Below are 9,645 nucleotides of genomic sequence, written 5' to 3'. Positions count from 1 at the left end.
TCCATGAATCGTTTCTCTGTGCCTTTATTGTTATAGCTTGTGGTGTGGAATCTGCTATTCTTTAATTATTGAAAACAATTTTTAGAACTGTATCTTATACATTATCTTTCTGTTATCGTCCTTTGGTGTGAAATGTGCCTTTGAAGGTTCTCACACTAACACTTGACCATACATCCGTTGTTGACGCTCCAGTTTAGAGTCTGGATCCTGAAGGTCTTCAGTAGCTGCTTAGAGGTGTGTTGGAGCTGAACCACTCCGGTAAAAATCGATCTCTTCCTGTGTCTAACAGAGACGGGGAGCCTGTGGGGTCAGTTAGCTCTGTGCCACTCAACATGCCCAAAAAAGATTCCCAGTTAAAGCCAGTCTGTGGCCTATCCCACCTGGAGTGGAGTGTGACATTAAGTTCCAGGATATAATTGGAGAGGGAAACTTTGGGCAGGTGCTGGAAAGCTCGCATTAAGAAAGCCGGCCTGAGGATGGATGCGGCCCCATCAAGAGAATGAAAGGTGAAGAAGAAATTCAATGAACAGTCAGAAGGTGTGTCAGCATTCACAGGAATTTCTTCCACAATGTCCTTCGTTCTCGGTCTGGAACCATAGAATATGCATCTAAAGATGACCACAGAGGGACTTTTGCTGGGGACTCTGAGGTACTTGTGTAAAACTAGGGCCCTCATCCGAACATTATTAACCTTCTGGGAGCGTGTGAACACAGAGTGTGTGCCACAAATCCCACAGATGTTTGCTGATCTTCTCTGATGCGACATGACTGGTGTTTGAGAGCTCACCACACTGTCTTCTTCTACTGCAGGTTACCTGTATCTGGCCATTGATATATGCTCCTCACGGAAACCTGCTGGACTTTCTGCGTAAGAGCCCGAGTTTTAGAGACGGACCCTGCCTTTGGCCAGTCCGCTAACAGCACCGCGTCCACACTCTCCTCGCAGCAGTTACTGCACTTTGCTGCAGATGTGGCACATGGCATGGGACTACCTGAGGCAGAAGAAACAGGTGAGCGTGGAACAAACACTGACCACCAGGCACAATATCACTAATTCTGCTCCAAGTCATACAGTATATAAAAATATTATTGGATTCAGTAATGAAAATATATAGAATATATATAAATAATATCTATACACCTGTCACGGGTGCTATGATGAATTAAGTGCACAACAAAGGGTGAATCCAATAAACACCCTATAACTCGTGAATCCAAACAAAGAAACAAGGAATCAAGGATGCAGCCAAACACAGCAAAGCATTTCCAACATTACATAAATAATAACCAGTGATGACTGAACAGAAATGGGAGAACTACACAAAAGCAAGAGAGGGACTAATGACTAATTAACAGGACACAGGTGAACAGAATAAACTAATCAGGGCAACTCAGGGAAAACTAGCCCTGCATCTCAATGTACCTACTTAACTCCTCTTAAAGTATGTCTCTTTTGGTAGAAGAAAAAGTACACACGTTTTGAGTGTGTATAGAAGAGGTAGGCAAGCTTTGGGAATAATATCACTGCATACAATTGCGTCTTTAAAAAGGAGCCGCTGTTGGCAACCTGGTCACGCACCCTGTCGCACTGGCCTTAAGTGTTTTTATTCCTAATTAATTAATTAATTAATTTTATTTAGTACTTATTTTTTATTTTATTTGTTATGAAAACGCAGGTTTCCCGGCTTGGTTTTTTAGACATTAAGCCATGTTTTCTTTTTCCCTCGAAGCCCCCACATTGCAGATTCCCCTATTGACGAGTAGCCTTGTCTTTTTTTGTTAAAAATTTGAGCTTAGTAATTTAATCTTTGCAGGGAGGTCAATTCTTCAGTTCATTAAGGAAATCCCCAGTCATGAAATATGTACGGTTGCAACTGCGTGAAAGATCGTTCTCCAAAATTTAAAGTGATCAAGAGTGCAAGTGGTCCACAAGAAAAACTGTTCCCATTTTAGCTCCGTTTCGGAGTATTGATAAATGCCTGTGCTCAAAACATTTGACAGTAAAGATGCAAGGAAAGACTTCACGCAGCAAAAACGTTGTTGGATGCGCGTAACGATTTCTGTAGAGTATTTTGTTTTGTAAGTTTATCGTCAGAAGTGTGGTATGCAAAGGTCCGTTTAAATGTAAAGTAGTTCTTTAAAGGTAGCATATGATCAAAGTCAAAAACTTTGGGGGGACATACAAATCCATGCTGCAGGATAAACAAAGACAACGTCTCTGCTTAACAATGCGCGGTATCGCCCCTCTGTCTGGTAACAATACAGAGTACAAAACATTGTTGCTATGATCCTCTATGGGCAGTAAAATCTGCCAAACCCCAATACCAGGGGGACCGACATACGATAGTTCGCATTTTTCGCTAAAATGACCTCCCGACGCATGTGGCAAGGATCTAAGAACCATCTGTGCCTTTGGTAACAAATCCTCTGCAGCTGGTGAGAGCCGACCCCGTGCTTCCTTGCTGACGAGTTAAACTCTTTCTAACGGCGCACTTTGAACTTCAGACCGATGCAGCGTGAGTCCGCCGATCAATGCGTCCGGAACCTGCCATACAGGAGCATCGGTATAAATAAGTTAATCACTAGTGATCAGAGGACGAGGTTAAGAGGCCTCTAAAGGCGAGTGAACGTCAGGAAAGCAGCAGGTGCCTGATGGGATTTCTGGCCCGTGTTGTTCTGAGTCGTCCTGTGCTGATCAGCTTGCGTGGTTTGTTTACATCTATTTTTCACTGAGTCCGCGTGCTACCCCTCAGTGGTCATCCCATAGTGCCTAAGAACATACACCATTTAAATTGGCCAATAGAATGAAAACAAGCGTCCAGTTTCCCTCACACGCCAACAGGTCCATGAAGGTCGTTGGAGAAACTATATAAAAAACAACATTTGCTCCTCGATCCCTGATACTCTGGACCCTCTTTCACGTTTGCCCAAACAGATCCACTTAGATCGCACCCTCTCCCTGGATTCTTCCACTCTGCAACATGATTTCGTTGATTTCCCCGCACTGGTAGACCTTTCAAGTGGTGGAAAGTTAGGCCAGTTCACATCCGGCGCTCCATCACCATCACCCTGAACCGTATTAGGCCCAACAGGGCTGGGGTTCCTGAAGGTCCCCCTGTCCTCTACCTCTGCTCTACACACATGACTGCGTGTCCTTCCCACAGCTCACACATCTATTATCACAATTTGCTGCTGATAACTTGTGGTTCTGGGCCTCATTTCCCAACACCTAATGACCTCCGCATACTTGGATGAGGTAATAGAAAGCTTACATGCATGGTGCCACGACAATGGGTCTCCTCTAGTAATTTGAGTAAACACTAAAGAGCTATATCATGGACTTCGGGAAGAGACAGCAGCGCCTCGTATACCCCCTACGTATTAGTTCCGCAGGACCCCGGTGGGAGAAGATGACACATCTTCAAGTAACCGTGGTGTAAACCTCGTCAGAGGAACCGTGATTGGACCTTCAACACGAACATCCAAACAACCGGTTGTAATAAAGCCAGGCAAAGATTGTACCATCTACGACAGCTGGGAGGAAATTCAGGATTCACAACCAGACAATTCCTGAAAAACTTTCTATTCGGGGGGGCCCATAGAAAAAGTGTATTTGACTCAGTGGTATATCATTGTGGTATGGGAACAGCTCCAGTCATGACTGCAAAGAAAGCCCTGCAGAGAGTGTTGTGCGCTTAGCAAAACTGAGTCGCATCTTAGGGTCTGCTCTCCCCTCTCTGTAGGACATTTACCTCAAACGCGCAAAAGCAGAGAGCTGTTAAAAATCATCAAGGACTCCAACCACCCCAGGTAACGGTCTTTTCACTTTGCTGCCGTCTGGTAAGCCTTTTCTGTACGCCTGATGGCCATCAGGCTCCTAAACTCCAAACTCCGTCTCAGTCTCTTAACTTCTGACATGACATTTCACTTAATTATCAAGTAAGATACTTAACATACTGACATTGTCACTAGCACACAGCATTTTCCATAGTTTTTATTTATTTACTTTTTTTTACTACCTCTATTGGTGCTATGTAAATACCCTGTACAACCTGTTTGCACATTCTTCTCTTTGTACATTCCTGCTCATTTTAATAGGTATTAACGTCTGGCAGTATACTATCCCTGCCCACATTTTATTTTCTTTTTTTATCTTACTTTTTCCATACCATAGTTTATATATAATTTTCTTGTGTTTGTATTCTTTAATAATTGCACTGTCCATGGAACAAACCTGACTTACATTTCACTGCTGGTCATATGCTCTCCATATAACCATGTATGTGACAAATAAAAATCTTGACTCTTGAATATCCTAAAGTATAGGTTTTTTTTTCTCCTAGTTCTTTTAGGCTACTGTTCATTGTTTTTTCTTTTCTTGTTCCTTACCCAATGTGAATTTTGCTTGCATAATTTATTTTCTACAGTTAGCAATGCTTGTGATAGCCAGCCAAGATTGTCTTGCCATTCCTTACCAAAAAGTAGTATACTTCAAGGTTATTCTATTAAGTATACTTAAGTAAAGTTCAAGCATATTTTTAAGTATACTTTTATGTAAGTAAGTATACAAATAATCAGTGTACTAGAAGTTAATAACTTGTAAGTATGCTATTTCAATATCATTGGGTACTAAACATGGGCCTACTTCTAGTATATAAATGTGTGTGTGATACATTTAAGTATACTTTAAGTATACACAGTATGAGTAAACTTTGAGTACACACTAGTTTACATCAAATATTTTTAAGCTTTTACTGCAACGATACTTAAAAGTTAACTATACTAAAAGTGAGAGGTTATACTGCCGTTTATTAAATACTTGTAGCATTTTAGAACACTTTGAAGTATAAAGTCTCAGTAAACTACTCTAGTTTAGTAGTTTTAACTGCAAGTATACTCGTAAGTTTTCTTTAAGTGAACTTTACATAATACTTTAAGTATACTACTATGTCCCTATTTAGGTATTAATTAGCATATAATTTGTTATATGAATATCTGAACATTCAAAACATCAAAAGAAAGAACAAGGTATCTGCTTGTAAACAAAAACATTTTATTCTAGTGCCATGCATTCTTTTTTATAAACACTTGAATGTGGCTAAGTTTCATAAATAAAAAATAAAGAAATAATGAAACAACATTTTAAACAAAAAAGCTGAAAAAAGACTATGAATTGGATTCAGAATGATAGTCAAAATGTAAATAAAGGGTGGGGGAGTTGATAAACACCCCAAAGCTGACGGTCATTATTACCTCTTCATTAGGGCCTTCCTTACTTCCTTTGGAGTCTTTTCCATGTGTTATTACTATTATTATTTAATAACTAATAATACTTTTAAACTAATAATTTTAAAATAATAATCAACTAATACTATAATTTTTTACTTTTTTTTATTATTCTTATAATTTTATACACTGATGAGCCATACATTATGACCACCTATCTGTAGGACCTCCTTTAGCCCACAAAAACAGGGGCTAAAGGGCATTAATTCAACATGGTGGTTCACACACATGTTCTGGTGTATCTGCTACCATAATATCACACAGCAGGTTCTCCATTTCATGTACATTGTGGGGTGGTGGTGACTATTGGCGGAAGTTCCCAATTTTTGGCGTGTTCACACTGCAGGAACTAGGGAACATATTTAGTTCAAGAAACTCCATTTTTGGGGAACTAAATTAGCTTCTATTTCAGAGTAGGTTCTAAAACAGTGTTATAGGAGCTACCCAGTGACATAAGTGTACACTGATTGGCAAAACCACTTATGAAACACCAGCTACCCGACATCTTTTAAATGCCATGTAAAAATATTTACTCCCATGAACATGGAAAACAGCAATAACAGAATTTACCTGTTGTCTGCAGCACTGTCTTTTTTTCCAAGCCTCAATGATAACACTACAAGATTTAGTCAAATTTTCATGTTCAATCAATTGCGTAAATTGTGTGTTTACATTCAATCTCCGTTATCACAAACCCACGACACAACAAAAAACAGCTCAAATCATGGCGTCCTCCGTTCACCGGTTGTTGATGTTTGTAAATGACCCGCGAATAAAGAAGATGCTGTCGGCCGCTTCAGAGTTCCTGTTGCCGGTGTGAAAGCAACCAAGAAAATGCCACAGGGAGAAAATGGTTCTCTGATTTCCTAGAACTACGTGGTGTGTAAGCACCTAAAGTCTCCATTGGTAATCAACATATCCATTGATGAGATACACCAGGAAACTTGATTCATCAGATAAGGCCACTTTCTTCTAATCATCCACAGTCCCGATCTCGGTGATCTTGGACTCATTTCATGCATTGTTGTTGATAGCGTGCAGTTAGCATGGGGACCCGGCAGGGTGATAACAGGAAGAATTGGTGGTTCCAACTGCACAATTTAAATAACTCCAGATTAAGGCTGTAAAAACATTTCTGAATAACACTCACAGAAACAATGACAATCAGCTTCTCCATGAATATTGTTCTCTGCAGTTTATCCACAGAGATCTAGCAGCCAGAAACATCCTGGTGGGAGGAAAACTTTGTGGCAAAGATTGCTGATTTCGGACTGTCCCGAGGTCAGGAGGTTTACGTGAAGAAGACCATGGTAATGACCCGAAGACCGCTGATCTGGTCATGCATTAGGTTACATGCGTGATTTTAACATGTGTTTGTTTCTCCACAGGGGCGTCTGCGCCAGTGAGATGGATGGCCATCGAATCTCTAAACTACAGCGTTTCACCCACCAACAGTGACGTTGTAAGAGTCTGGTTCTGTGTGTGTGTGTTGTGCGTGGTGTTTTGTACTGAGAGTAACCATGTCTCTCTGCTCAGGTGGTCGTATGGTGTCTTGCTCTGGGAGGTGGTCAGCTTAGGTCAGTCACAAGATCAATGCAGTCAGAGTTCAAGGTCTGATAATGACTGTTTTCTTACTGACATGATGTGATTTGGTGGCTTTGATTGGCAGGTGGAACGCCGTATTGTGGCCATGACGTGTGCGGAGCTGTACGAGAAAACTCCCACAGGGCTATCGGCTGGAGAAACCGCTCAACTGTGATGACGAGGTGTAAGTCTCAAACGCATGTGTTTCATCTGCAGATGACAGAGTGGAGATGAGTTTGCTTCTCTGTTTCTGCAGGTATGAGCTGATGAAAGCAGTGCTGGAAGGAGAAACCTTACGAGAGACCTTCATTCGCTCAGATCTTGAGGTCACTCAATCGTATGCTGGAAGAGAGGAAGGTATGGGATCTAGAGATGGAGCATTATTTGTCTTCCAGTCAGAGTGTTGTGACGGTTTTTTTAACAGCATGTTAATTTGCCCTAACGCTCTCCTCTCGTTCTCTCCAGACGTACGTCAACACGACGCTCTATGAGAAGTTCACATACGCTGGCATTGACTGTTCTGCAGAGGAAGCCGGCTGACACTTCGCTGTTGACAAATTTCAGTTGACGAACGGTTAATTAGATCCTCTGAGCAGGATTCACAGTTTTACACACGTTGTGTTTCATTACATGGCTACCAGATCATATTTTTATGTTGTGAAGTGGTTATTGGTGTATGACATGATGAATGCAGATACTGACAGATATGTGACGTTTGTAGATTTCATTGTTTTTAATAAAAAGCCTGTCGTTTGATACTGCGAGCCAGCTTGTTTTTAAATGTACATACTGTTTTGTGCAAAACAGAATCCTACGGCTTTGAGCCCACAAAGCTTCTGGAAAAGCTTCTAGTTTTGTGACCAAATAAAGCAATATATAACTGTTTCTTAGCACACATGAAATAAACCCGACCCCTGCAGTACCGACAAATAAGAGCTCAGTGTGTGATCATGTGTACAGGATACAGGAATTGGTTGGACATCTTTCAAAAGTGTGTAAAAACGTTTGCTGTGACGCTCAAAGGGATAGTTCATCCAAAAATTAAAAAAATTTGATGTTTATCTGCTTACCCTCCGGCATCCAAGATGTAGGTGACTTTGTTTCTTCAGTAGAACACAAACTGAGATTTTTAACTGATACCGTTGCAGTCTGTCAGTCTTATAATGGATGTGAATGGGAATCACGGTAAAACACATAATAGAAACACACAAACAAAACAGCTCGTGACGATATATTCATTTGTAAAGACACAAAAATCATCGGTCTGTGCAAGGAGCTGAACAGTACTTATATAGTTTTTTACTTCTGATGCCCTGCAATGCCTGAACTGTACTGAGCGAGCGTCCTTGACACAGCCTGCGGAAATATGCTTCTTGCTTTATGGCGGATTGCACTTATAAGTCATAAGAAATCTCTCAAATGGACCATTGACACTCTATCTACAATCTCAATTGGGAGTGTCAATGGTCCACTTGAGAGATAGGTGGCAAGAAGAAGAAGCCTCACCCCAGACTGTCGTGTGGGTTCCAAATGGGAAATATCGCCCTCTGAAGGGCACTTTGGAGTGAAAAACAATCATGGGCGCCATATTGAAGGGTCGTTTCAAACTGAAGTGCTCAAAACTGGCCACTTCAAAAGGCCCTTCAGAATGAAGGATTTTGAAGGGTACAACTGATGGACACTTTGAGCTCCCATGATCCTTTGCGCAGATTCTTTACATGATGACGGCACTCTCAGTGTGGGCACGTGATGATGACGCATAAGGGCACTTCGAGAAAACAGTTGTTTGGTCCCCTACACCCTTTAACTCTTCTAAGCTCTCACTCCAGAGGCTAAACCCTTTGAAGGGATTAGGACATAGGGTTGAGCCCTTCCGAAGGGAATGTAGGGTGTATCGAGGTCGCGCTCAGTACAGTTCAGACAGTTCAGGCATTGCAGTGCATCAGGTAAAAAAAAAAACAATATAAATACTGTTCAGTTTCTTCCACAGACCGATCGTTTTGTGTCTTTACACATCAGTGTTATTTTAGTTTTATTGCATGTTTTAACCGTGATTCCCATTCACATCCATTATAAGACTGACAGACTGCAACAGTTTCAGGTAAAAATCTCAGTTTGTGTTCTACTGAAAGAAACAAAGTCACCCACATCTTAGATGCCCTGGGGGTAAGCAGATAAACATCAAATTTCCCTTTTTGGGTAAACTATGGGAATTTTTTGGCCATGAAACGGTTTTCTTTAAATGGTCATCTTTAGATAACAGAAACACTGGTCATTTTAGCTAAACTTTTTCATTTGACCTCTTTGAATTTATCCACATCCAAAGTCTAAATAAACCCATGCTGTTAATAGAGCTGAAATTAGTTTCACATTTATTTGTATAGCGCTTTTCACAACACAGTTAGTTTCAAAGCATCTTTACAGAAAAAGCATTTTAATGATAGTGTCATTACTCCCTCATGAATCTTGCATTAAATCATGAAACTTCCCTTAATCTTCACCTCCAGGCGACTGTCAATCAGAATTGTTTCAAACTGAAATCTATGGTCCAAAAACTCTACCAACAAGCACAAGCAAGTGTGCACAAAATGTTTTGTGATGTGATATAATGCTTAATGATTATGAGCATTTTCACTATGCCAGAGAATTGTCACTTGCATTGTGAACATTTAATAGTAAAAGACTATTTTATCTTCTTACAAATTTTATCGTTTTACTTGTCACCTCATTTGACCGGTAACAGCAGAAAACGTTCTCTTGGATTCTGTTAGTCTG

The 9,645-nt window shown here is 40.7% G+C and overlaps 1 long non-coding RNA gene across 1 annotated transcript; it reads left to right on the top strand.

The window, feature by feature from the left end:
* Positions 1-7,142: 7,142 nt before the first annotated feature.
* On the top strand, positions 7,143-7,634 carry LOC122137384. The gene is made up of 2 exons (XR_006154810.1): positions 7,143-7,227; positions 7,336-7,634. It is a non-coding gene; the product is annotated as an uncharacterized LOC122137384 (long non-coding RNA).
* Positions 7,635-9,645: the final 2,011 nt, after the last annotated feature.

This window comes from Cyprinus carpio, chromosome B5 (genome assembly GCF_018340385.1).
Source record: "Cyprinus carpio isolate SPL01 chromosome B5, ASM1834038v1, whole genome shotgun sequence".
NCBI lineage: Eukaryota > Metazoa > Chordata > Actinopteri > Cypriniformes > Cyprinidae > Cyprinus > Cyprinus carpio.
The sequence above is the reverse complement of the archived record's forward strand: the minus strand, read 5'-3'. Positions and strand labels throughout refer to the sequence as shown.